This window comes from Pseudonaja textilis, chromosome 3 (genome assembly GCF_049901715.1).
Source record: "Pseudonaja textilis isolate UNSWEBS1 chromosome 3, rPseTex1.2, whole genome shotgun sequence".
Classification (NCBI taxonomy): domain Eukaryota; kingdom Metazoa; phylum Chordata; class Lepidosauria; order Squamata; family Elapidae; genus Pseudonaja; species Pseudonaja textilis.
Window position 1 is genome coordinate 96,819,408 of NC_141992.1, and position 27,700 is coordinate 96,847,107.

Here is a 27,700-nt window from a genome sequence, read left to right on the forward strand (position 1 = left end):
TCAAGTTCGTGCTCATTTTTATATTCCATTCCGTATCTTATTACTATTCTACATTTTCTATATAGCTTCTCCCCTCTTTTAACTTTCTTAATTTTATTTTATTCATTTCATCTCAATTCAAATCATTGTATTTATATTCTTTGTCTGTCCTGTTTCAACTGTCTACTTCCTTTTCTCATTAAACAAAATTTCTCCTGTAATCACTGATTGGAGTATGACACCTTTATATCTTTCCCCTAAAATTATAACAATATAATACATAATTTCCATTTGGATTCTGCTTGGTACATTCTAAAACTACACACTGTATTCTTGAAGAAAGAAAAAATTATATATGTATAATATAATTAAAACAACAATCCATTCCAATTCAATTCCATCATTAATATTAATATTCATTTAAATCTTAACATTTTGCACATTACTTTTCAAATAAATATCATACTTCTATGGGAACAATCATAAACTTTCCATAGTTAATTCTCCCCCCCTTCACTTATGTTTTATAAAACATTGACTAATTAAAATGTTCCCGTTCCTTCCGAATTCAATTTTCTCATTTATTTTATTTCATTTATTTTAATCACAAACATTTCACTAAATTACACTATTTTATCCCTCTTTTTAATCATATGTTGTTTCCAATTTTCTAACATTATTTCTATTACAAATATAACAATACAATCTTATGTACCTTCACAGAATCCCTTTTTCAATTAGATTTTCACCCATTATCTCTAAATAGGTCCTGTTTCTTTACATCTTGCTCCAAACCTTTGTAACTTCTCTTCCTTTCCTTCTTCCCTCTCTTCTTCTCTCTCCCCCTTTTACCCCCCTGTCTCTCCACCTCCATTCCCTTTTTCTGTATTCCCTTTTTCTGTTGCTTTCCAACATTACATCCACTTTTCAAATTATTTTTCCCTTTTTTGGCTGTTTTTTTAAGTCTTAAATTCTCCATTCTCTTTCCCCCCTTTCCCCTTTCTTCCCCACATAGAGTTACTTGTTCATTAAACATGGCTTCTTCTTTGTCCCAATCTTCTTGTTGCGCTGTCTTTTCTTGTTGTTTCTCGTAATTACAGATCTCCATTTCTAAGAATTGAAAAACGAAGCCAAAAGAGCCCTTCCCTTCTTCTTCATATTTTTTAAGTTCCATTTTCAATTCATCCAGAAGTGATGCCATTGTAAAAAAATTTAAACAACCACCCAATTGTTTTTAGTCATTCAAATATAATAACCCAAAATACAAAAGTCACCAAGCAATCCAAATACACACAAGCTGTTTCTTTTTACACTTTCTTTTTTTTTCACTTTCTCTTCCTGGGGTTACTATTTAGTTGCAAAGTTCCAGTTAAAATGTATCTTTTAGAAGTCTTATTGAGATTTTACTTTAGATTCTTTTGAAGTCCAGGAAGTCTCCTCCCTCCAGATCCTGCCCTTATTCTTTTCCTCTCCCTTCCTGCTTATAGAAAAAAAAAATTTTTTAGTGTCCAGAAATCTTTATTATCCCTTTGGCATTTAATTATATTTTCAGCTTAATTGCCTATTGATGCCAAAGCGGGTTTTTCCGATTTCTTATTCAGATCTCTTAGTTGTCAATGTAAGGAAGGAGAGAGAAGAAAAAAAAACTTTCCCTTTTCACTTTCTTTTGCTGCTTCCGACTCTTCTTTTGGGAGCGATGTTATCTTTTATAAAATTTAAATTCCAGGGTACCTTAGTTGTTGCTTTTTAACCTGATCAGCCAAAACGTTCACTTCTTATCTTCCTCCTGCACTTTCTTTTCTGGTTGAGTGCTTCTTTGAGGTGGCCATTTCTGACCACCGCTCCTACCACCTTTGGGAAAGGGAGTTTGGCTAGCTGAGGAGGAGAGATGCAGCTCTCCTCGACCCTGCTGGTGATCTCCCCCCTCTTCACCACCTCTACGGGGTGGCTTAGCCCCAAAGCCAGCCGGCTCGGGGTGCTCCAGCGGCGAGCCCAGGCAGAAACCACGCACGATCGCGGATTCCTGCTTGCCGCTGAAGCCCTTCAAACTGGAAGTCAGACTTGCATTATGCTCTTCTATTAACTCTTTTTGATTAAACCTTTTTTCAGCCAGTCAATTTAACTGAGATTTCTCTCCCTCCTATTCTGTCAACTCATCAACTAACAACTCAAAGGCAGTGACTACTGTTCAGGTCATATCTAAATCATTTGTTTTCTTAGCAAACCTTTGCTCAGATAAGGATTCCTGAGGTTGTAATTGTAATCCTACTTCAGGAAGAGAGCATCTTGGTTTTACTGCTGGTATCTGGCTTGTTTCCCTCAACCCCCATCAGTTGTTCATTGTTAATGTTTCCCCAGTAGATCTCCTGCACATTCATTCATTTCAAGTAAAAAATAGGAATGTTGCTATGATGGCGGATTATTAATTTATCTTTGAGATTTATCTCTCAAAGACTGGTAATGTAGGACACTACCACCCATATTCTCAAAGCTGAATAGGGAGTGGATCTGGGGAGGTGTAGGGACAAGGATGGGTCTGAAAGATGTACACACTCCTCACAAATCCTCCAATTGCCAGAGTTTGGGGTTAGACATATATTGTAAGAGAAGACAACACTGGTAATCCACATATATTTATATAATAAAATCACCAGGAATCATCTTGCAGTGACAGTTAAGAGTATTCTGTATAAAGTATTAAATTGTTTACAGTTTTGTCACTTATATAAGTTCATTTGATTCCTTGTTCAAAAGTTGCAAACCAATACATTGTTCTGTTCTATACCTTTCCCATGTTCTAACAAGTGATGTTAGCATATAAATATTCAAGGAATTGGTGCTGCATTGTGATTAAGGTATGAACTATGAGCAAAAAGACTCAGGTTCTAGTCCTCCCTTAGGCATGGAAGTTGGCAGGGTGACTGTGCCAATCACTCTCTTTCTTTCTCAGCTGTATAGTAAACGGAGAAATTGGAAAACATCCATCTTCTAATTTGTATTGGTTTTATTCTTCAATGAATTGATTTGGGCAGATTTTGGAGAGAAGAAGAAAGGAAGATAAAGAACTTTCAAGGCAGAAAATTGTTTGGTGGTAGCAGAAACCCGCCCCCCCCAGTAGATCTCTGGGTTATGAGTGACCAGGCCAAGCAGAATGATGTGATCTAAAGCAGGGGTCACCAACCGTTTGGAGCTCAGGGACCACCAAACTCATAATTTTAGATCCCAGGGACCACCAACTGGTTCTGTAGGCATGGCCTAATTTGTGGGTATGGCTTCGTGGTCATGTGACTGGCTGGGCATGGCTTGTATTTAAAATATAAATATTTATATAAATATTGAATTTTTTATTAAAAAAGAGCAACTTTTACCCAAAATCAGGCAAGGGAGGCAGGCAGATTGAGTTGCTCACAGAATCACAGATTCTATCTAACTGCCATTGGCTAGCTCAGTCTGTCACATAAAATTTGCTTGCAAGCAAACTCATAAAATTAACTCACAACACACCATGCATGTAAATATTGAATGTTTTATAAAATAGAGCAACTTTTACCCAAAATCAGGCAAAGCAGGCAGATTGAGTTGCTCACAGAATCATTCAGTGATCTATCTATCTGCCATCGGCTAGCTCAGTCTCTCAAATTTGCTTGCCATGAGTCTGCACTGAATTTGCTTGCAAGCAAACCTTCATATGGAACCTCCTAAAGGAGGTTCGGCTGCGCTTAGCTAGAAAGCAAGAAATCCAACCGTTTCCTGCTTCCTAACTAATCTAAATTTCCTGGCACAGCAGAACAGATGATGGTCAGAAAAAGGAAAAATAGCAATTTTAGCAGGCAAGTTTGCTGGGTAAGGAGTGAGTGGGCGGGGAGGGTTCCCATGGGCCATGTGGGCAGCACAGCCTTCTGTTTCTGCACAGCCTGGATTAATTGCTTTGGGGGGGTGCTCTGGGTGTGAGATTTCTCTGTGGCCCACCAAAATTTTCTCACGGCCCACTGGTGGGCCAAGGGTTGACAAACGCTGATCTAAAGCTATACCCTTAAAGAGACTAGAACTCAATTTTAACTTTAAACTGGATGATGGTACCCCAGATTACCCATTTCAGGTGGGGGCCACATCTGGATAAGTCTAAGATATGGAGCCATATAAATCAATGAATTAAATAGACACTACTGTAAAACAGACAGTACAACATTGTAAGTCAGTCTTGTGCACTGAGAAGGGTGATCAGTAACAAAAAAAAAGTCCTCTAGGGATTGGCTGGATGTCTTCAGCTTAGATTTGCTAGCAATATTATTGTACAACCTGATTATACATTTATAATCAGGTTGTACAATAATACTGTTGAACACAACTTAGGTTCCTTTCCTCAGATTGGTTTATGTGTGCATTGGTTAATAATAGCCTGGTTCAGAATGGGACTTTTTTTTTCAAAGAAAAGCTGATTTCCCCCCCAGAAATCAGCCTCAGTCTAGGTGGGCCAAATATCAGGAAATGAACCAGTTTGACCAATACAGGAGAACAAAAACAGGGAAGCAGTCTGAGTTTGCCTGCCCTGTCTCAGAGAGGAAGAGTCTGGTTTCATTACCGTATTTCATAAACAAGCAAAAGAAGAATTGCAAAACCAAATTCAATCCTTATATAGAATTGCAAGCTCAAGTGAATAATTTCTTTTTGTGATGATCATTGCAGTTGATTCTTCTTCATTCGCTGAATTAAAATTGGAAAGAATTGCAGGGAATGAACATTAGATGTGTTAAACAGTGAAGTGTCATTCTTAACAATCAGCAATTGTTTGTTTCCTTTTCCAAAGGCCTTTTTTAAACAAATGTCCTGAAGCAATAACCATGATGCCTGTATACAAGCACATCTGGGATGGAATAGATTTTCAAGTACATTTTAAAACTAACAATCTTTCAGCATCATATTTATATCCTGAGCTGGAAATTTCTGAGCTGTAAACCATCCAAAATGTAATTATTTTGAGCTAATGACAACCCCAAATTATAAAATATGTGAGTTTTCTTTCCTTCTTTTTTTAAAATAAACTAGGTAGTTATATGGTTATGAATAAAATTATGCTTTTTCAGAATGAGGCATGCTGCATCCATACAGATACATGGCCTGATTGCTAAACAAAGCATATGTGTTTTACTGGGCTATACAAAAAGGGTCAGATAGTAAATTCTTGGCAGCATAAAGCTTCAGATAAATGTATAATCAGGGCTTCCAAAGAATTTTTTCTTTTCAGAAGAAAAAAGGCATCAGATACCAGATAGAGACAAATTTTTAGAGGCTCAGAGCCCCTGGCATGCTGTTAATCTTTAACTAGCTTTGATGATTGCTGCTGTAGCCCAGTGCCGCTAACCACTAAATAGCGGATTCGTGTGCTTTATGTAGTGGCTCAGCTCTGCCCTCATCCAGCTAACAAAATTCCAGAAAATTTATCAATTGGCTCTTTTGCGTGGTATGGGAGGCTCCAGCACTTTGCTGCTGGGAGCTGAACATAACATACATATATCGTTTTGAAGGATGAGAGCTGCAATGGCTGAAACCAAGTTTCTTTTTCTTCTTCTTTGAAACATTAACTTTTTTTGTAAAGCCTTAACTTGCACTCAGTTTGTATGAATAGAATAGAATAGAATTCTTTATTGACCAAGTGTGATTGGACACAAGGAATTTGTCTTGGTGCAAATGCTCTCAGTGTGCATAAAAGAAAAGACACATTCATCAAGAGTCAAGAATCATAAAGTACAACACTTAATAATAGTCATAGGGTACAATAAGCAATCAAATCATACTAGGAAACAGTCAATAAAAAACGTAAGGATACAAGCAACAAGGTTACAAGTCATGCAGTCACAAGTGGGAGGAGATGGGTGAAAGGAAGGATGGGAGGTTTAATAGTAATAGTAATGCAGACTTAATAGTTTGACAGTGTTGAGGGAACTTTGTTCTAAGGTCTTTGAGGAACTTGAGTTGTCTGCCTTTACTTCATATGCTCAAAGGCATTCCGTTTCCTATGACAGAACGTCTGGAGCACCATACCTTCAGCTGCCCGTGAGTTGATTATGTACTATCAAGTCATTTGTGATTCTTAGTGACCACATAGATAGATTTTTCTCTGTGACAATCTGTCTTTAACCTGATCTTTTGGTTCTTCTAACAGTATGTATCCATTGCCCACAGCAACTAAGTCCATCCACCTTGCTGTTAGTTGTCCTCTACATCTCCTTCCTCATCTTTCCCACCCTGCATTTTTCTCAGAGAGTTGGGTCTTCACATAATGTATCCAAAGTAGGGGAAATTGAGCCCAATCATTTGTGTGTCAAGTGAAAACTTAACTCCATGTAGAACAGTGAGAAAAGCAATGACTTGCAATCCCTATTCTAACCCAAAATCATGAAATTCTTACCAAGATCCTCTCTGACCCAAGCACTACTCAGCATCAGGGAGTAGCTTACACTGGCTCTGCATCCCAATGCAGTTGGCATACGACCTGAACTGTTAATTGCCACTGAGCAGGAGATAACACATTGGACTTTTCATGCATGACCTTTTGTGTGCAAGGGAGGGCATAAGGATTGCTTTCTTCTGATTAGCAGAAGAACTACCACCCTAGGGTGAAGTCTGCTTATTGTGGGACTTTGCACAAATAGGGAATACTGAGAATGCTGACATGAAACATAAGGAACCAATTTATCCCCTTGGGTCATCTCATTTCCTTCAGTGAATTGACAAACAACTTATGTAATTGTAACTTGGTTTTCCTGAAGTCCAAGCAGAGAGGTGTCTGGATTGCATTGGATTGGACTGGATTGTGCAGCGGTGCACTGATGAGAGGGTGGGTTTTGATGAATAGAAGGAACCCAGCCCAGGGACGCAGTATAGGCAAAGTGACTTGCCCAAAGTTGCACGTGTGTGATAGTGATCCTCTCCCCGAGGGAATGAAAGTAAAGGCAATAGGGAAAAAGAGTTATCTTTATTGATACTTATATCTACAGATTGATAGGCACATTTAAAGGAGGTCAAGTAAGGATTTGCAAAAATGCAAATACATTCAAGCTTTAAATAAGATATGCTGGTTTCGCCTTTTATCCAGTGAGACTAGTTTCAGATGCTGATTTTTGAATTCAGAAAAGAGTTGGAAGGGGACCTTGCAGGTCTTCTAGTCCAGATGGACCAAGGGGATGCTTGAGCACCAATTAGCTTTTCCACAGTCATTCAAAAGATAGTCTTATGTTTTTCTCTTCTGCCTTTGGTTCTCTTTTTAAATAATTGATAGCAGTCATTTAAAAGTTCATTCACATATCCACTTTTTAAAAAACAGAGAATTGGGCAGAACAGCTGAGATGCTGCTAGAGATGGCTGGATAGAAATGGCCAGCTCCAGCTCCTTATACATTTTATCCTTGTAACAGAATGGCACACTTGTAACAGAACAGCATGTGAACAACAGGCAGCCAACTTGCCTTTGTTCATTTGTTACTTTCAACATACATGCAGAAAACCTCATTTTTATATCTGTGGTGCCTGGCTATTTCCAAAGGAACCTGTATCACGTGTGCTTTATGATACACTGCTGATATGTATTTTAAAAAATTGGTCATGAAAGAGATCCTAAACCTGTAAACTGAGGGAGAGCTAGAAGGCAGACCTCTGGAGCACAGACCATTACCTGTCACTGTCCCTAAGAAAGAAATCCATAGAGTTGAACTGTGGACATCTCACAATGTTATTTGTCTTGGATTTCGTTCATCCGCCACCCCTCCCCCATCCTCCATCTATATCACCTAATTACAAAATGGAACAATTAAAAAATGTGGAAGTGGGGGGGGGAAGCATTGGTCAACCATGAAAAACACATATTTCATAATATTGTGCATTGTTTTTTTCCAGTTGCCTAGAAAACTGATGACATAGGCAAATTTAGATATTTCTCTTTCTGACTGGGTGAAAGTTCCTGTCTCAGTGGTGACACCCTCTATATGGAGTGAGTTACATTTCTTATACTCCTGGCTGTTCTGACTCTGGATGAAATATCCAGAAACCCCAGAGTAGGGATTTTAGTGTTGGATTTTGATGAGGCAATAATGGGCAGTGGGAAAGCCCTTTTTAAATCAAGCATTTCTATACATGGTGTATTTTTATACTGTAGGCGGCTTTCAAATGAGAGCAGACACTCTGATGGCAGAAAAAAGACTATATATATCATGTGCTATCAGAATCATAGGCATAGAGGAAGGGTTACCATATCTGACCTTTAACAATCCCAAAGTGAAAGAAAAGCAAATTGTTGCTGCTAGACAACCCAGACCTGTTAACTCTACGTACCAGATGCCGGACCAGTCATGGCAAGGAGTGTGCCTGGGGCTGCCATGCATACTTTCCACAATCACAATGTCTTCAAAATACATTAGAACTTTACTAACTAGGATTTCCAATCAGTGTGGCCTTTGAAAGGATATAAAGAACAGCAAAGATCATATTTGGGCTGCAAAAGTCCGTATGACCTCTGATTGGCAGGAAGGGAGGAACATTTTCTATATCTCTTTTCTGCTTTTTGGTGGTCATCGGATTCTTGCAGATCTAGTAGCTCTAATATAAACACCTTGCACCATTGGTGGGACTGCACAGAGAAGAAATTAAGTTATCATAATACTATTGAGCGCATTGTTGGAAGAAATATCCATTTGGTTCAGTTCCAAGCTGGGAGGGAGGCATTGGAGACAAAATTGAGCCTGGGGCCAATTGGAAATACGTTTTAATGATGAAGGAGAAGCACATGGGTGGTTTGGGCAGCTGACCACATGGAGTTGACAGTGAGGGGTATTTATACCTTCTCTTGGGCTTTGCACTTGAACTTCCTGTTCAAGTGCAAAGAACTTGTATTCTATTGGCTGTTGTCAGACTCCCATGGGGCCATGTACAAATCCTAGGAGTTTGTTTGAGCTGGGTTTGTTTGACGTTTCTGAGGGGGATGCAATGAAAGGGCATTGGACAATTCCTATTGTGGCCAAGGGCTAATCCTACCTTTGTTGGATCTTGGGTGAAGGTATTTGCCTATCTATCTCTTTATGCCTTAAGTGCTGACATCTGCTGTGGCACAGAGGTCCCCAAACTTGGCAACTGTAAGACTTGTGGACTTCATTCCAGCAAAAAGTGGATATGTGAGTTGAAGTCCACAAGTCTTAAAGTTGCCAAGTTTGGAGACCTCTGTGCTGTGGGATATTAAGGAATGTGGGGGCTGCTTTCCAAGACCATGTTTCTCTAAATCTCATCCAGGGAAATATAATATTCTGCCTTTCTAATATTTCTCAAAATATTTCATTCTTCTAGGAGAAGGGTGGGTGCTAACGTTGCACAGCATCTTCACAAATCTGCTTCTATAGTATCAGCATTTTCGGATAAGGTTGGTTCATATAAATGAGGAAGACTTTTGGCTCAGCCAAGATAAAAGAATCACGTTGGAGACTCTTAAAATGCCATACCTCCCTCTGTTCTTTCTTCTCTGCTTCTCCTTTCTTGCTGAGTCATTCCATAAACAGTAAGAAACATTTCCTTTGCCTCCTGTGGCTGAGAATCCTGAAGAGGGAGGGTGGCTGTGCTTTCTAAAACTGATGGGAGGCCAAAGAAGGCTTCTCATTCATCCAGTTTTTGCAAGTCTCAGAGTATCTAGGGGAAAAAGCTGCTGCTGCTGCTGACCAGAAGAGGGCATGCGGGGAGGGGGAGAAACCTCCAGGAAGCAAAGAGAGGTAAACAAAGTTGTTCCTTGAAACCTGATTGTCTCTCGGTGGGAACTGCACACCCTCACATAGCTTGGGAAACTGAAGGCCTTAGGAGAGGGCCAGTGTGTTTTGACTGCACTAGAAGAAAAAGCAAAAAGAGTCTATGGTATTTGGTTAGGGGGAAGAGGAGGGTCTTCTTGCTGTTACTGGGCAGACTTGGAAGAATTTGTCAGAGTGATGATAGGATGAGAGCAGGGATAAAGAAAGTCCTAGATGATACATCTCTCTGTGGGTCTGTACTGTATCGGTTAGCACCCACCCCTCTCCTAGAAAAATGAAACATCCTAGGAAATATTAAAAAGGCAGAATATTTCCCCTAAAAAGAATAGAAACTCAGAAGCAGAAACTCACCTCAGAGAGACAGAAACTCAGCTCCCCCACCTTTGCTAATGGGCCATTAAGGCCTAAGCCAGAGTATTCTACATAATAAAGGCCTCTACCCATCTCACCACCTGGCCTGGGAAGATTGTATCAGCCAAAATTCAATGAAGCCATGTGGTCCAGACAAAGCCTACAAAGTTAGTTAAGACCCCCGCCCTTGGGACTCTGACAGCCAATGGGATAAATTTCTTGCACAGGAACAGGAAACACTAAGGGGGGCCCCAACAGAAGGTATATAAGGGTCTCTCAGCATCTTGGCCCGCCCTCCTTTTCCTTCTTTCTTCATCCAGGGCATGTGATCCTGTCCACCATTAAACCATCTTTCCAAACAGCCTCCATGTTTCCAGTGTCTTTTCCCCCACTTGGAACTGAACCCAGAAGGATAATTCTTCCCACATCGGCAGAGAGGGCTGGTACTGGGGAACACACACTCCTCACTTTGAGCCTATATGTCCAATGTTCCAGCACTAGAAGGTTTAGGTATTTTGTTTCCCATGTCCAGAATGTAGGTATTAAACTAAGTGGAAGGTGATCCAGAGTTAAATGCAGTCTTCATCCTAATTGCCAACTCCATGCCCCTCCCCCAAATACGGGGTTTTGCCAATGAATGCACATAAAAGTCTTTTTCATCTCACACATCTCTTTTGGCCAGTTGAATTCAGTGCGTGGTAAGTGAATGGTTAGAGGGGAAGGACACGGTCTCAGGTGGACAAAAACATAAAGAAAGTTTGTGTGTAGTCAGAGAAATAGCAGCAACAGAGTGGTAGGGATAGGAAGTAGGCAAACCAAGGCAACTCAGAAGTTTGTGTACAGAGAATGTGGTGTACAAAAATGGCGGCAGCAAGTGGATAAAAACATCAAACCATCAGAAACAGAAAGACACAAGATGGATGGAAATGGAAGAAAAGTGCCAAAGAAGGAACAGCAAGTAGTCGAAGAGGGAGAGGGCATGGTAAGCAAGGAAGCACAGGAGGAGGAGAAGGCGATGGGCCCAGTGGGTTATACCAACACACCCACAAAGGGAATGAAGAACGAAAGAAATAAGTGCCCTGATTAGTGTCAGTGAGAGAAAGGTAACAAACAGGAGTAAATAAATGAATTTCCTTGAAAAATGCATTTTAAGAATGCAAATCAGTCTAATTTGCATATTGGCTCAATTTGCATAATATATTAATCCGGCTGTCTGGAGCTGGAGATGTGGAATATGGCAACTCTATTGGTTGCCATAGAGTTTAGTGCAAATCTCTGGAATAAGGAAGATGGCTGTCTCACAGTAGTACCTACTGGGAGGATAAGAGCCAGGGTGATTTCAGAGTTCGATCTGGGTCAGCCTCACCCTAGTGGATAAACAAGAAAAAATTCCTCTGCAGAAATGGCTTGCATGGCATCTGCTCTGGGCCTTCTTGGCTCAGCCACCATCTTTATGTGCTCTGTTTAGGTGCTGCTGTCTTTCCTGTTGAAATACGATTCAGAAGCCAGTTCAGTTACTGTAGACAGACTGAGGGACATCTTGCCACACGTGGAGAAACAGTTTAGGTCAGAGGGACAGAAGATAAAGCAAAGGAGGCTGCAAAAAAGAGGAAAGTGAGAAAGTGTGTGTGTGTGAGGGGGAGGGAGAAGAAGAGCGGGGACTGTTTTGATTCAGACTCTATCCCAAGGCAACTTTGGATACTCAGCACCATTTTTGGTCACTACTCATCCCAAATATTATAATAATAATTTTAAAAGATCCCCACCCATCTTACAAAAGCCTCACTATTCTTCTCCAACATCCTTCCTGCTCATCCAACTGTTGCTCTTCCCAAATACTGCGGCTGCCTAAAACAATTCACTTGCACCTTCTGGACACAAGTAGGAGAGCCTCAGCAGGAGAAACAGGGTATCTGTGAAGGGATAAAAAGAGGAAGGGAGGGAGGGAGGGCGAGTTTTTGAGGGGGAAATAAGAAAGGTATCCAGAGTTTTTCACCTTTTCCATTTGCCTAGGGCAGGGGAGTCAAACTGGATTTCTTCGAGGGACGGATCAGTTCTCTTCCCTGGGCCAGCCAAGTGGGGAGGGGAGTGTGGAGAGACAGGACATACGCCTCCTGCAACACCCTGCTAGCCAAAATGGGGCATGGGGGGGAGGGGCATGCTCCCTCCATGGCCCATTTTCATCCTTCACAGCCTCCTGCAACACTCTGCTGGCTAAAAACGCACCCCCTTTTGCAGGGGTGGGATTCTACCAGTTTGCACCTATTTGCTAGAACCGGTTGTTAGAAAAGATTACTGGCCTAATCCTGTAAGGAAGGCAGGAAGGAAACATTCTGGTGTTGCTTACAGAAACTGCCTTTCCATTAACCTTTATTACATTCGTGGCAGGACTAGACTTCCTGTCTCAGGAACGTTTCTGGAATTTTTTTCCCTTCCTTTGCCGGTACTTTGCTTGTGAGGAGTGACCATTCAAAGTTACAATGGAATTGAAAAAAGTGACTTATGGCCATTTTTCACACTTACAACTGTTGCAGTATCCCCACAGTCATGAGAGGCCAGGCGAGGAGATGTGTGCCTCGATGTGAGTGATATTGAGTTGGCCACACCTAGCCAATAACATGACCACCAAGCTATGTCCACCCAGTCACATGACCACCAAGCCACGCCCATAGAACCATTTGTTATAAAATTTGAATCCCACCCCTGCCCTTTTGGCCAGCAGAGGCACCACAGGCCGGTCCTTTGATATTTCCAGGCCGGCCCCTTGGGCCAGATTTAAGTAACCTGCAGGACAGATCCAGCCCGCAGGCCTTGAGTTTGACACCCCTGATCTAGGGCTTTGAATTTTGTCATTATGTAGCTTGTGTTTTTTTAAGGATAGGTTGGACTGACTTAAAAGCCAACAGAACAACTTCAAGCTGGTTTTTCATCTTCATACTTTTCACCGCAACAGAGTAGTGGAAACTGTCAATTCTCCAAAACCAAAACAGAAGAGTACTAGCTTTGGTATTGGGAGAGAAGCTGGCAAAAGAAAGACTTTGAAAATAGGCTGGATTTGGATGTGAAGAACAAGAATCCCAAAATATTTCCTCAGAGCTGCCCATGACTATGGGAGAGGCAGGCGGACAATGGTACTCACCATTGTATTCTAAGCTCCTCCCTCCCACTTCCTCCCAGTCACATGACCCTAAATAGAGCTGCTCTTCCAGAAGCTTTTCCTGGTTTTCTAACCTTGTTTATAAAAGAGATAGTAACAGCTGGGGTTTGAGACTCGAACACAGCATGATGGGGTGAGCTCCCATTATTTGCTCCAGCTCCTGCCTACCCAGCAGTTCAAAAAGAATGCAAGTAGATAAATAGGTACCACTTTGGTGGGAAGGTAACAGCATTTCATGTATCTTGGGGAATAGCCATGCTGGCCATATGACCAAGGAAGCATCTTCAGGCAACACTGGCTCCCTCAGCTAAGAAACGGAGGTGAGCACCGTCCCCTAGAGTCAAACACGGCTGGACAGGGGAAACCTTTACCTGACCTATATTGCTTCTGTCTGAAGTTCCCTTAGAAAATGGATGAGCAATCTCTTCAGTCTCTGTTGTCTTTATTATGATCCTCAGAGACTCCAAAGATTAAAACCTTGCATTATAGCAATGTGACTTTAAAAAGTATACTAAGCCTCCAATAGGTTTAACATGTTATTTTTTACTTCTGTAAAGCACCAAGCAACTTTTTAAAAAGTTTTCTGGAAATTCCATTCTCAATGACTTTTGGCTGTCCCTGGAAATAATTGTTTAAAGAGGGGCAATCTTAGTCAATAAAGCTTGGCTCCTCTAACTTAGACATTTATATAGTAACTGAGCTTTGGTTAATTGATTTACAGGCTGATCTAATAGTAGAAACCAGCCCCCTCTCTCTGACTGAATGTCCTGTAAATGGAATTACAGCCCTGAAAGACCATTGGCCTGAAGATGGCTGCTACTGCCTTGCTTATATGACCCAGGAGACTGATAATTTGAGACATTTCTAACAAGCCTTCGGTCCCATTGCCTGTTATGTAAAGACTAAAAATTAAAATGGAACTTGGAATGACATCCTGCTGTACCATGGCCAGCACACCCTGGTTCAAGCCTATTGTTTGTCATGGTAGTTGTGAGCAGTGATTTTAAGCCACTCACATATTCTTAGCCTACCTCTCAAGGGTTGTTGTGCAAGAAAATGGAGTATGGTGGGGGGAGACAGAATGCTATGTGCACCACTTTAAGCTCCTAAAGGAATGAGGAGATGTACAACTCTGCAGTCATGCAATTGATTCTTCAGTTTGACCCAGCAACTTTATATTAGATAGCTTCAACTAGGAAATGGGATAGGGATAGTGGGGATATTCTACCGGTTCAGCCCAGTTGTCTAACCGGTAGCTCCGAAGATAATCTGGGAGTAAATGGGTTTGCTCTGACGATCAGCTGCTGGGCCCACCCGCCTGAGCTCCATACTGACTTTTATTCCCTGCTTTTGAAGCTCAGCTGCATTGCGTGGCACAGTGCTGTGTGTCAGATGTTGAAGACACGGGGAGAGTGCAGGATTGCAGGAGAAGGTCAGTAGGAAACCTCTGTGTGCGCACGTTTGCCACGCCCACCAAGCATGCCCACTGAACCAGTGGTAAAACAATTGGAATCCCGCCACTGGTTAGGGAGTTGCATTCATTTGGCCCAGAAAAGAAATCAAGACAGGCCTCTAGTTGTTCATATAGGTCTCAGATTGTCCTTCACATGGTGCAAGTAATGGCCCCAGATGACAATATTTTAATTGCACATAGATCAACAGTCACACTGCTTTTGTTTCCATTAGGCGCACGAGGCAAGTGATGAGATCCAACCTTAGAGCCCAAATCACAAACAAAGACCAGATTAAGACAATGACAACAACAACACATGATGGCGCAGATCACAAGGGGAGAAGCTCAAGAGGGAACAAACCTAAAACACCAAGAGCACAAAAATGCATTGGCTACGTAAGTCCCATTTGCACACAGACCCTATTTGTTCAACTCTCAAAGCGAAAGAGGATAGCTTGTGCTACATTAATTAAAGTGACGTGATCTGAGAGTGGAGGAGGCATCTGCATTGTTCCATCACCATTCAAACCTTGTTACTAGCCCAGATGCATAAGATGAATAAGAACTAAGCTTGAGGCCTGCAGGGAAATGGCAGCTCCCATCGCCCTCTGCTGGATTCTTAAACAGGTGCAGGCAACTATTTGTTACTCTCAACCCTTGATGTTTCTTAAAGCAGTGTTTCTCAAGGTCAGCAACTTTTAAGATGTGTGGACATCTGCTTTCACAATCCCCTCAGACAGAGTGAGAAGGAAATCTACACACAACACAAAGTTGCTGACCTTGAGAAACACTGTCTTAAAGGCAATACATGGCCCAAAAATGACCCCTTAAATGCTTTAATATAAAAATATTTTCCCAACAATAGAATAAAACAAATGCAGAGCAAGGGAATGTTTGTTCTTACTTCAAGCATTCCCATTTTGTAATTCAATTTCTTTTAAATTGCCATGGAAATTTCAGAGTTTGCAAAGTGTATTTTTGTAGTTAGGGATCCAGGAATGGGTCCAAGAAAGAATATGACTTGTCACCAGGAATTGTATGATCTATTATTTAGTAAGTGATTTATTTGCAGAAGCATTTATTTAAACTTTTCAAAATGGGTGTGTAGGTCAAGTCAGAATGTGAAATATTTTAAGGGTGTGCAGAATGCATAATTATTATCCTGAGTAATCTATGAGATGAACAAAAAAGCTAATAGGAACTAAATTTGAAGAATTCACAGTGATCCAAAATAGGGAAGGGAGCGACATAGAGATGGTGCCCACATCTTTATTAATTTATATCATGAACATATTAAATAAGAATACGTTTCTCCCTACGACGCTGCTTAGGATCAAGCCAACATTCGTCCTCTTGACTCCCTGTCAGGGGCTGCTCCGATAGGCCTTCCTCCTGATTAATCTCAGGCTGTTCCTCTCAGTTGTCTGATGAAACCTGAGGCATTATCAGGGAGGAAGGCATTGCCAGAGAGGAAGGTCCTGGGGAGGAAGGCATTCCCAGTTCCTCCTCCTCATCTTCTAAGTCCTCTTCCTCTAACAGCACAGGCTCGGGAATCGGAGCCACAACAGGTCATTATGAAAATAAAGATAAATTTTCTCCCATTTTCAGGTTAATATTCAATTGTAATGATATAAAGACAATTTTAACCTGCAAGTTTAATATACATAGTGGATACTTTAATTCTTGGGTTAAACATTTTTATAAGTAGCACAATCCTGTGGCAAATATTAGCCAAAAAGAACTGAAGTATGGAATCCCTGTTGCAAATAATATAAATTAAGAAGGCACATGTATTTTTCTCTAGTGTTGCCTAATTTATTCTTCTAATGGAAGTCAGAATGAGTGAGAAGCTAGAGGCTACAGGAATTCTATTCTAAATCCAATCTGATTGTATATTTTCTTGTTTCCACAATTCAAGGGATTTAACTTCAAGTAAAAATATGTATCATTGGGGACTTAGTTGCTCAATCTTTCATTCTAAGAAGTAATTTTAATTTTCCTTGCCTTGCTACCTAATTTCAATCTTTCATGTATCACTATAAGAGCTGTAAATTGAAAGAAAAGGAGAACTGAAAAAAACTTCTAAGAAAGCTAGATACCATATTTTTTACTGTCCTTTTGCATTCATGAAATCACAGGACAATATTGTTTTGGCAATATCATCCTTAGCAAAGTATAGTTCTGCTAGGTGATGTAAATGTTGTATTTCTTAAAACTTGAGCCTAATTCTGTCCTTATTTCTCATGGTATTCAAAATGATATGAACAGTCCCTGGAGCACACTATGGTAAAACTTTGGGTTGGCAATGGAGTCCTTAGTCTTATCATCAAATTGCAACCTGGAATAATGGCTGTGCTATTTCTAATGTATTTAATTTACAATTCTGTTTCTAAAGAGGCTCAGTGAAAATGGTCTAACCAAAATTAACATGTTTAAACTCCATTTATTTCAGGGGTAATGACTATTTAGTTGCACTCAGTGCTTAGTTCTCTCCTCTTGAAAGGAAGGTACCATCAAGAAATCTTGGCTAGATTGTACCCAGTATCAAAGAATGCTTTTTTTATTTCTTCACACATTTTCATTGTTAGACAAATTTGATAATCTCAGAATATTTGTAGTTAATTTCATCACATCACATGTAATTTCCCCCCTTCTAATATTGGACCCTGTAACTATTAATTTCTTCATTGGCCAAAACAGTTTAATTAAATGTCCCCAAAGCCAGTATGGATGTTTAGAACGAATTACACAACAACGTGCTGCTATTCAACTAAGACATTATTTAATTGTCTTATGAGCACCTACAGTTTCCCAAACTCAACAACATTGATTTATCATGAGGGGAAAAACACACATTTTGATGAAAATAAGAATAATTGCTTTAAGAAACACCTGCCTATTAGGAATTACATTTTGAGTTGGGGAACCATTTGTTCATTTATTAGTTTTATGCTGTGCTTTTTCTTTAAGAGCTGGAGGTAGCAGAACACATCTTTTTGGTCCTCTTACAACAACCCTGTGCAAAAGATTGGGTTGAAAGAAAGCGACTGGCCCAAAGACAGTGAAAGAAAGAAAGCACTTCCGTGGGTGAAAGGTGAAGCAGAACCTAGTTCTATTTCCCTCCCCTTTATTATGCAGTTCATTAACTACCTTAATTATAGTTGGTTTAAAGTCTTAGTTGTGCTTTCCACTCAGGTGGATGTAACGAATGCTTTTGGTCTCTACATTGGGGACTCCCAAAAGTTTTGCAGTCCTCTGTATCTCTTTCCAGAAAGTAGAACTGGAAGTGTTAAGGTATTTTGGCACTAACTGAAGTTGATTCTGTAACCTTATTCCTGTGCCTTATTCCTGGGGAAGAGCAGTCATTATTTATGCTGCCTTGAGTTATACAAAAGAAACACAGGACATAAATCTAATCGTTCAATCCTTGAGTGCAGGTCTTGGAAATCCTGATTAGCTTCTATGACTTCTCGGAATTGGAAAGTGATCCATGGCTGCTGAAAAACTTGTCTGAGCGATGCGTATGCATTCTCCCTTATCAGAATAATGCTTTGCACTGCCTGAAATGTGCTTCTATCTGTTGGATTTGACAGGAAGAGGCTGAAGGTGAGGCTGACCAAAATGGAACCTGAAAATTACAGTTTAAAATCTTTGACATCCACATTATTTCATTAGCCACAAAAAGAAGAAAAAAGAGGCAATGATTTCTCAAATCCCATGATCTTCTAGAACCATAAGGAGGATGAGTTGTGTAGCTTTGCATGTGTGTGCTTAAAAAGTTCTCCTTTTTGCAGGTGACCCAGAGTTTGATATTCCATTTGTCAGGCACCAATTTCACCTAGCACAAACATCCACTTTATCTCTTATGGATATCCTCCAGTTCTCTCAGGTTCTTCCTATCCCACATGGAACTTAAGCTTAATATGAGAATATGATGAAAATGTGACTTTGGAGTACAAACTAAAGGCATCAGACATCTAGGTAGGTGCAAAGGATCTAAAATGCAAGAAAATTGAAAATCATCACCATTCTTAAAATTTTCTCCTTCTTCTTCTCTCCCCCCTTCCTCCTCCTCAGCTCATTTTTTTAAAACTCAAGATGGCAAACACACATAATGCCCCTTCCTTCTATTTCCCACCACCACAACAACTCTATAAGGAGGCCTGAGCTGAGAGAGTGGGATTGGCCCAAAGCTTTCACACCTAAGGGAAGTCTAGGTTAGAATTCACAGTCTCCAAGTTTCTAGGCCAGGGTACTATCCACCACATGAAAAAAACTAACTACATCTACTACAATTGTCACAGTTTTCCTCAAACAGTCTTGGTGACTAGGATAGTGAAATGTGGCGAATGTTTTATATTCAACACTACAATTCCCAAGAACTCATAAACCAATGTAACCAATACAGTCTATAGATGTTTTCTTGAATTAGTCCTCAACTGCTATCAGACACTCTATGCTTGTGTTCTGGATACTGTTTATAACAGATTTGCAAATGTGTTAACAGCCTTCTGCTATTCCTGCACTATTCAAGATTCAATCGATTAATTTTTAGTGACGAAAACCAGAACTGGGTCTTTATGGATAACTGCATTGCAGAATAAATCAAAAACAATAGAAACAGTTGTTAAAAAGCACCAGGACTTCTGCTTTCTCCAAGTCGCTGTCCATCCCCACATTTGTTGGTTTTACAACTTTGAACCCCTTCAATCGTTAGACATGTGTCTGCAGGTGATGGGAAGTATAGTATAATACATCTTGAGATCATTAGTTTGGGTGACCTAATTTTAGTACACTATCTTACTAAATACCATTTAAATTGGCTTTTTTTTCTATTTTAAAAAGCATATTCGTGCTCAGTACAAATAAATATTATTACATTATTGTTTGGGCTTTTTAAAAACACAAATCCAAGGGTCGGGAGAAATGCATATGAATTAAGAAAAAGCTAATGTAAATATTTAAATATATTCTGAATCTATTTACCCCTCCGAAAAGATTATTGTATTCATTTGTAAAATGAAAATCAGATTATACACATATATGAAATTCAACATTATGAGTCTAACACTTTGAGTAATTAAGTCGCTTTAGAAAACACTCTTTGCGTTCATTCTTAAAGACTGTCTACCACCTCAATAAACACACAGTTATTGAAGTGTAATATTTAATACTGCCACATATTCTGGAATATTTGCTTACAAACACAAACCGCTTGCAACAATTAAAACCAAAACATTGCAGTCTGTAGCGTCATCTCATAATATTCTTGAAGCGAAAAATCATATATTTATGCATATTTTTCCTTATAATAAAATTCCCGAACTGCATTTTCCTGTTCAGAATGACAGCTCATTAAAAAATATGCAGTACAAAACAGAATATACGACCCTTAAAATGCAAGGCAAAAAAATAATATATTTGTGAAATAACCGTGAAGGATTTATATTTATCCCAGGCAGCTCCGCTAGTACAGGTTGTCCTCAACTTATGACCACAATTGAGCCCAACATTTATTTTACTAAGTGAAAGTTGTTAAATTAATTTTGCCCCATTTCATGATCTTTCTTGCCACAATGGTTGAGTGAATCACTGTAGCTGTTATGCTATAACACGGTTGTTAAGTGAATCATGTTTCTCCATTGACTTTGCTTGTCAGAAGGTTGCAAAAGATGATCAATGATCTCAGGATACTTTATGCAACCATCATAAATATGAATGTTGCCAAGCATCTGAATTTTGATCACACAACCATGGAGATGCTACAATGGTCATAAATGTGAAAAAAGTCCGCCTTTTCAGTGCTGTTGTAAATTTAAATGGTCACTAAATGAACTTTGTAAATGGAGGGCTATCTGCATTGGCTTTGGACTTCTGATTTGGCTCACTAAATGAAGATCCTTTCAGTTGTGATTAACTCACTGGAGGATTTTGGCACCACCATTATTTATTAGTGCCTTTCCTCACTGCTGATTAATTTGCCACCTAGCCCTCATTGTCTTGGTAAAAAGATTTGCCTGTATGAGAGACTTGACAGGCTGTGGAACTGTGTTCATAACAGTGTTAACCAAATGTCTTCTTGCCATGTTAGGTCAGACATGACTAATATATCAGGCCAGTCAGTGAGCCAAGAGAGGGAAAATTCTCACGTATTGGGACAATACCCATCTCTGGTCACCATCTAGCTCTCCTGATCTAGCCTTCCCAAAGAAGGGCTAGTGAAATGCCACACCTTGTTGAGTGTAGCAATTTAATCTATTCAATTTAAGCCAGAAAAATTAGTAGTTTTCAAGAACTGGGAAGACTTAACACAATCCTCTTTTAATTTCTGGCTTGGGACAAGATCAGGCCCGTATGGTATGATCAAAGCTGAATCCTGAGCTTGTGATGCTCATACAAATTGGAAGTGAGGAAAGAAGGCCCTGCCTGTTGTAATATTCACATATGACAATCTTGATCTTTTGGAGAAAGAGTGAAGAAATACTAAGCCGTTTCAGAAAATTCAGAACACTTGTTGAAAGCAAACAGTGAACTTCTATCATTTTCAGCCACAGGCGAAAATGGGTGAAATACATTGATGTGAGGGGCAACAGGTTATAGAGGTGGACTATAGCAGGGGTCCCCAACCAGGGGTGGTATTCAATTTTTTTAACAACTGGTTCTGTGGGCGTGGTTTAATTGGTGGGCATGGCTTGGTGGCCACTGTAACTTTGAATGGTCACTCCTCACAAACAAAGTACCAGCAAAGGAGGGGGAAAAAACTCCAGAGAAGTTCCAGAGACAGGAAGTCTAGTTCTGCCAAGAATGTAATAAGGGTTAACAGAGAGGGAGTTTCTGTAAGTAACACCAGAATGTTTCCTTCCTGCCTTCCTTACAGGATTAGCCCAGTAATTTCTTCTAACAACCGGTTCTCTGAACTGCTTAGAATGTTAACAACCGGTTCTTAGCGAATAGGTGCGAACTGGTAGAATCCCACCCCTGTCCCCAACCCCAGTTGGGCTGCGGCCTGTTCAGAACCAGGCCTTGTGTGTGGCAAGCAAACATGTATGTGCAGCTCCATTTGTGTGAGCGGCAAGCTGCGCATGCCTGCCACTCACATGGAACCATTTCCTCTCTTCCTCCCCAGCCCCCTTTCTGTCCACAAAGCTGCAAAGGTTGGAGACCACTGGACTATAGGATAGGATTTTTTAAAACCAGTCAGTTGTAAATCATTTTTTTTCCTGAGAGGAAAGACCAACAAACATTTATGAAACTTAGGGAAATGCTTTCAGTAGATTATCTAAACCAGTGGTGGCTAACCTTTTTGGACTCCTGTGCCAAAAAATGTGCATGCATTTGCATGCTCACGCTTGGGTGCCAGCACCCAGAAGGCAATGTGCATGCAATCCCCCCTGCCACCCCCTTACCTGCACTGCGCCTCACAGCTGATTTTGCAGCTGGTTTGAGGCCTTTTTCGCCCTCCCAGAGGCTTGAAGATAGCTTCTGCAACCTTTGCAGGCTGAAAAATAGGCCTGTTTGTCACTTCCGGTATTACAGGAAGTGATGAAACGGGCCTATTTTTCAGCCTGCAAAGGTTGCAGAAGCTATTCTCAAGCCTCTGGGAGGGTGAAAAAGGCCTCAAACTAGCCCCCAAAGAATCAGCCTGCATAAATGGCTCTGTGTGTCACCTGTGGCACACGTGCCATAGGTTCACCATCATGGATCTAAACTAATGGCAGGGACTGGGTTAAGAAGCTGACCCTCAACCAGGATAAACATGCAATTTATATGCAGTTTTCCTCTTAATTTTCTTTAGAAGAAAGCTGCAAGGGTGTGGGTGTATGGAGAATTATTAGATAAATATCCAGCTGTGAGGCAAACAAAGTCTCAAATAGTTTCTCCTTAACAAATACAAGATGAAATAACAGTCACTTTGAGTCTTTATGCATAGCGCTGGGTATTAATATTTATTTGTTTTCCAACAGGCTGAAGGATATGGTTACAGAACTTCATGCTTGAAATTGGGTTTGTTTTTTGTTCCTTCCCTCCTGCTGAAGGAAACAGAGGAGTTTAGTGGTTTATAGGAATTCTTCCTCCTTCCGTCTCCTTTGTCTCTAAGGGCATGAAAGATGCTGAACAAAAACAGCAATCCAAAATAATTACACTCCGCTGAAAAGCTGGTGTGCTTCCCTCTAGCTGACCACAGTGCCAGTACCTTATATAACTTGCAATCTTTAACTGAATTGCAGCTTGTATCCTGTAGACTGAACTGAAACAAGGGCAGGCACCCCACAGGCATCTCCCTCTCCCTCGAGCCCTTGAACAGATCTCTAACCCTGCAGACCATATGCTTGTAGAAGTGGTACATCTTATGAAACACAGGGCAATTCTTTTATTGGTTTTCCTGTGGTCAGCAGCCCCAATAAGCTGAGGGTTTTGCAGCATTTCAGGATGAAAGCTGTTAAAATGGTGGACCTGGATAACTAGATCTATTCAGGCAACAGGAATTGTATATATTTTTACTAATAAGTTCAACATTTCTATTATGTGATTTTTTTTTTCAAATATAAAACTCCTGTTGTTAACTTACTAGAAATATATTCCATCTTGCTCCAGAATCTCAAGCCAGTTTTATTTGAAATTCCCCTTCCCTTTCGCCCCTCCACAAAACAACAACTCTGGAAGTAGGGAAGGTTACAGAATAATCTGGCCTAAAATCATCCAGTGAGTTTCTCTGGCTGAAAGTAGACTTGAACTTGGTGCTACTTAACTTGCATTCCAATCCTTTAACCACTACACCCAAGTACCGGTAATTCTCAAAACCTAATATTTTTTTAACAACAAAAAAAATAATTTGTATTACCGGTATTTCTTTCAAAATCTCAGTTGCTCTTTTGCTTTTAGCAAAAGCAAATAAGATAGATTCTCCAGATGCTGCTGAAAATGCAACTCCCACCAACTCCAGTCATCCTGGAGGGTGATCCCTATCGTGGGTGATCCCAAGAGTTACAAAGAGGTGGGAAAAAACATCTCTCCTGCAAGCTCAATCAGGATTGCAGCCCTTGTCTCCACTTCAAGGTTAATGTATATCACCCTCTGTGCCTTCCAGGGATGTTAGAGTTCAACTTCCAGAATTCCCATCTATACTTCTCTCAAATACCCATACATAATTCTTCTGTCCTTCTTAAAAGATGAAAGAGTACAAACTCACACAAACACAGGCAGGCAAGCTGGCTCGGACTTCACAGAGTTAATTCTTTGGAACTGATAACGTCCTTGGCATTCCAACACGCTCTGCCTGCCATGTCCAAACTGATTACAAGGAAAAAGCTACTTACAGAAAATTACAAGGCAGACTACAAAACTCATTCACAAAGAAAAACCTGAAGTAAGATCAAACTTTGTCCCGTACAAAGTTCCAGCCGACAACATACCCACTTTTATCCCCTGTGGGGTGTGGCTCAATGACTCAGCTCACTCTCTGACCCTCCCACGCCTCCTACGTTGCTGCTCACGTTTCTCCCTACGACGCTACCTAGGATCAAGCCAACATTCGTCCTCTTGACTCCCTGTCAGGGGCTGCTCCGATATGCCTTCCTCCTGATTAATCTCAGGCTGTTCCTCTCAGTTGTCTGATGAAACCTGAGGCATTATCAGGGAGGAAGGCATTGCCAGAGAGGAAGGGTCCTGGGGAGGAAGGCATTCCCAGTTCCTCCTCCTCATCTTCCAAGTCCTCTTCCTCTAACAGCACAGGCTTGGGAATTGGAGCCACAACATTATCCCTTACCGCAGGACCCTTCCCCTGAGTCTGACAGTCAGGATGTGGTCTCAAGGGGAAATGGTCATCGAACATCCGTATAAGGTCCGGGGCGTGGATTGTGGAAGCATCCACCCAGGAAAGGGCCTCTGGCCCATCCTCCTGTCTCTTGATCAAATACTGGAACTGCCCTTTCAGCCAGCGGGAATCCCTAATGCTGGCCACATTGCCATCTACTGCGTCATCTTCACTGGGCACAGGTGGTAGATCATCAGCTGCGGGATGTCGAAGATCACACGAAGGGGCATCAAGGACCAAAAGGGAAAGATGGAAGACTGGATGAATTCGCATGGAGCACAGTAGAGTCAGTCAATAGGCTACGGGGTTGATGACTGCCTTGATGGGAAATGGGCCGATAAACCGATGGTCCAGCTTCTTTATCGGGTGGTCATCCTGAAGATGTTTTGTGGACAACCACACATAGTCTCCTACAGCCAGCGGAGGCGTTGCCCATCGACAGCGTTCTACGAATCACTTGTAATCTTCCTTGGCCTGTATAAGTTGCTGCCGAACTAACTGTGGAACTGAGTGTAGTTCTGAAAGGAATTCCTGAGTCTCAGTAACAGGGGAATCTAATAGTGTAAACAGAAAGAACCGCGAATGGTACCCCACATTAGCATAAAATGTCATTTGGGTGGAGGTGTGCTGGGAGTTGCTGAATGCAAACTCTGCCAGAGGGAGATAATCAACCCAATTTTTCTGCCGTTTGTTTACAAAACAACGCAAATATTGCTCAAGAATGCCAATGACCTTCTCCGTCCCACCATCAGTTTCTGGATGGTGCGCCGACGACAAACACACCTGCACCTGTAACGCGGTCATCAGGCTTTTCCAAAATTGGGCTGTAAATTATACACCACGGTCAGAAACTACCCTGTCTGGCAGACCATGGAGACGAAAAACATGCTGCAAGAACAAACGGGCAGTTGTACGGGCTGATGGCAATTTACGACACGGAATCAAGTGGGCCATTTTTATCAACATGTCGACCACCACAAGCACAGTCATAAATCCTGAGGATGGTGGTAAATGAGTCAAGAAGTCCATGGAAATCGCTGTCTTTTTTTTTTTCTTGTTACCATTGTGGGAGAAAGGGTAAACTATCCTCCCCCCAGAAGTCTAGTTTGGAAAAGAGCCACCTCTCAACATGGCCTCCTTTTTCATGTGGTGGGCCATTGTTAGGATTATCATTATCTCCATTGGAGATTGCTTATGTTGCTTATGTAACAAGTGGCTGAGAAAGACAGAGAACAAACATGGGGAGAAAAAAAATCAAAAGAAAAAGAAGGAAAGAAGGAGGGAAGGGTTATGCTGTTATTTGCTGAAATGATTCTATTATCACCATTAAGAACAGTAGCAACACTTTCATTATGCTGTGGAAATAATAATTATTATTATATGAATAAAAAGATAATAATACATTCTGAATGCTAAAGATATCACTGGAATATGCATAGAAGAGATTATGAACTGGGATATGTCAAGATGGAAAGCATGCAGCCTTCAGGAGTTGGGCCTAGCTTGATATTATATAACTATTATTGTTTGGAGCTTATCTCACTTGTGCATAAATACAAATAATTAAAACTCCTAAACAAACAGCAGAACTCTACTTGTCTTCACATTTTTTTCTGTTTGTATTTTCTGTCATCCACCACTGTTCTGTCCTCCCTGTTGTTCTTTGCCTCTTTAGAGGTGTCACTTCTTCCTTACTTTTTATAGGAGCACCTGAATCTTTGCTGAAGGAGAATTTCAGGCATTTAGCTTATCAGGCTGATGAAGAAAAGCTTTAATTAACAGAAATCCCTCTCCCGGATAACAAAGCAGTTATTCTGCTTTACCCCTGGCCACCTTGGATGGAAGATGATACATCAAATAGCTGAAAATTTGCCCATAGAAACAATTATTTGGGATCAGTAAAACTGCCAGGAAATTAATTTCGAAGATGAGAGTGTGACTTCAGATCACATCGCTAGTATAAATGCTTTCTCAGCATTTGAACTGAATAGAATAGAATGTCTTAACTGCAGCTAGAATTGTATTCGCTCAGAATTGGAAAAGTGATAAGATACCGATAGAGGGAAAAGTAATCGAAAAAATATTTGAATGTGCAGAAATGAATAGACTAACATTAGAAATCAAAGAAAAGGAACAATCTGAATGTTACACGGTATGGGATTTGTTTTATCAATGGTTAGAAAATAAAATAAATTAAAATGGATTAGATTTAGTTATAAAGCAATAAGAGAAGCTGGTGAAATAGTTATATTGGATAGTACTTATATTATTCATATGGAAATGTGATTATTGTTATATTGATAAAAAGAGTATTATTAATTATAGGCACACAAAATGTGTACCTAATCGACACACGATTGAAATGGAATGGACTTATTGTATGTAAAAAGAAAGAAAAAAGAAAAAAAAAAACCCAGAATAGAATATCAGAGTTGGAAGGGACCTTGGAAGTCTTCTAATCCAGATCTAAACTTTCATGCTATTTCCAATAATTATTTCAAACAACTTGCTCTTCAAATGTCTTCTGTATTATTAATAGATTTGCAAGAGCCAACACTGAGAAAGACTGATTTAACAGCGGACATGTAATTCAGTCAGAGCTTCCACATTTAAGCCCCAAATGTTATTGAAAAGAGATCTTTTATTCTAAAACCTTACCCAGATCCCAGGGTGGTCCTTGTACTCAATAGTAAAAGGGAGATTTCTCTTGTGTTTATTTTCCCTGGGAATGTGAACAGAAGGTACAGCCAACTCTGCAGATGACTGGCAAACCTTCCAGAAGGGACTTGTGAAATCAGGGAAAATGGGAACATTTCATCAGTTCATACAATGACATCGTCACCACACTGCTTTGTCGACATATCACTTAAATTACTCCATATACCATGGCCACTGTGCAATTCCTTACTGGCAGATACTGGTTAGTTCTCTAGTTTTTTTTTTTTTAAGCCTTAGATTCTGCTCCTCAGTGTCAGCTAAATTAAGTAATTTGAGGGGGAAAAATATAAATAGGTGACATTAGGATTTCAGTCAAATACAATTCTGTACAAAATTTCAAAATATAAGTCTTCAAGCAGATATTACCACAAAGAAAATTTAGCTGTTCAAGCCACTTTTTAAAATGGCTGCTCCAAATCTGTTTGTAAGGGGGAAAACTAGGATGCT

General features: G+C 40.4%; 2 long non-coding RNA genes across 2 annotated transcripts in view; one reads left to right on the top strand and one right to left on the bottom strand.

The window, feature by feature from the left end:
* Positions 1-26,912, bottom strand: LOC148126224 (uncharacterized). Its single transcript, XR_015743003.1, has 3 exons — positions 24,039-26,912; positions 898-1,456; positions 1-766 (listed from the first exon to the last, which is right to left on the bottom strand). It is a non-coding gene; the product is annotated as an uncharacterized LOC148126224 (long non-coding RNA).
* The window catches only part of LOC148126223 (uncharacterized), a 78,996-nt gene that overhangs the window by 3,930 nt on the left and 47,366 nt on the right, over positions 1-27,700 (top strand). The window lies entirely within an intron of this gene.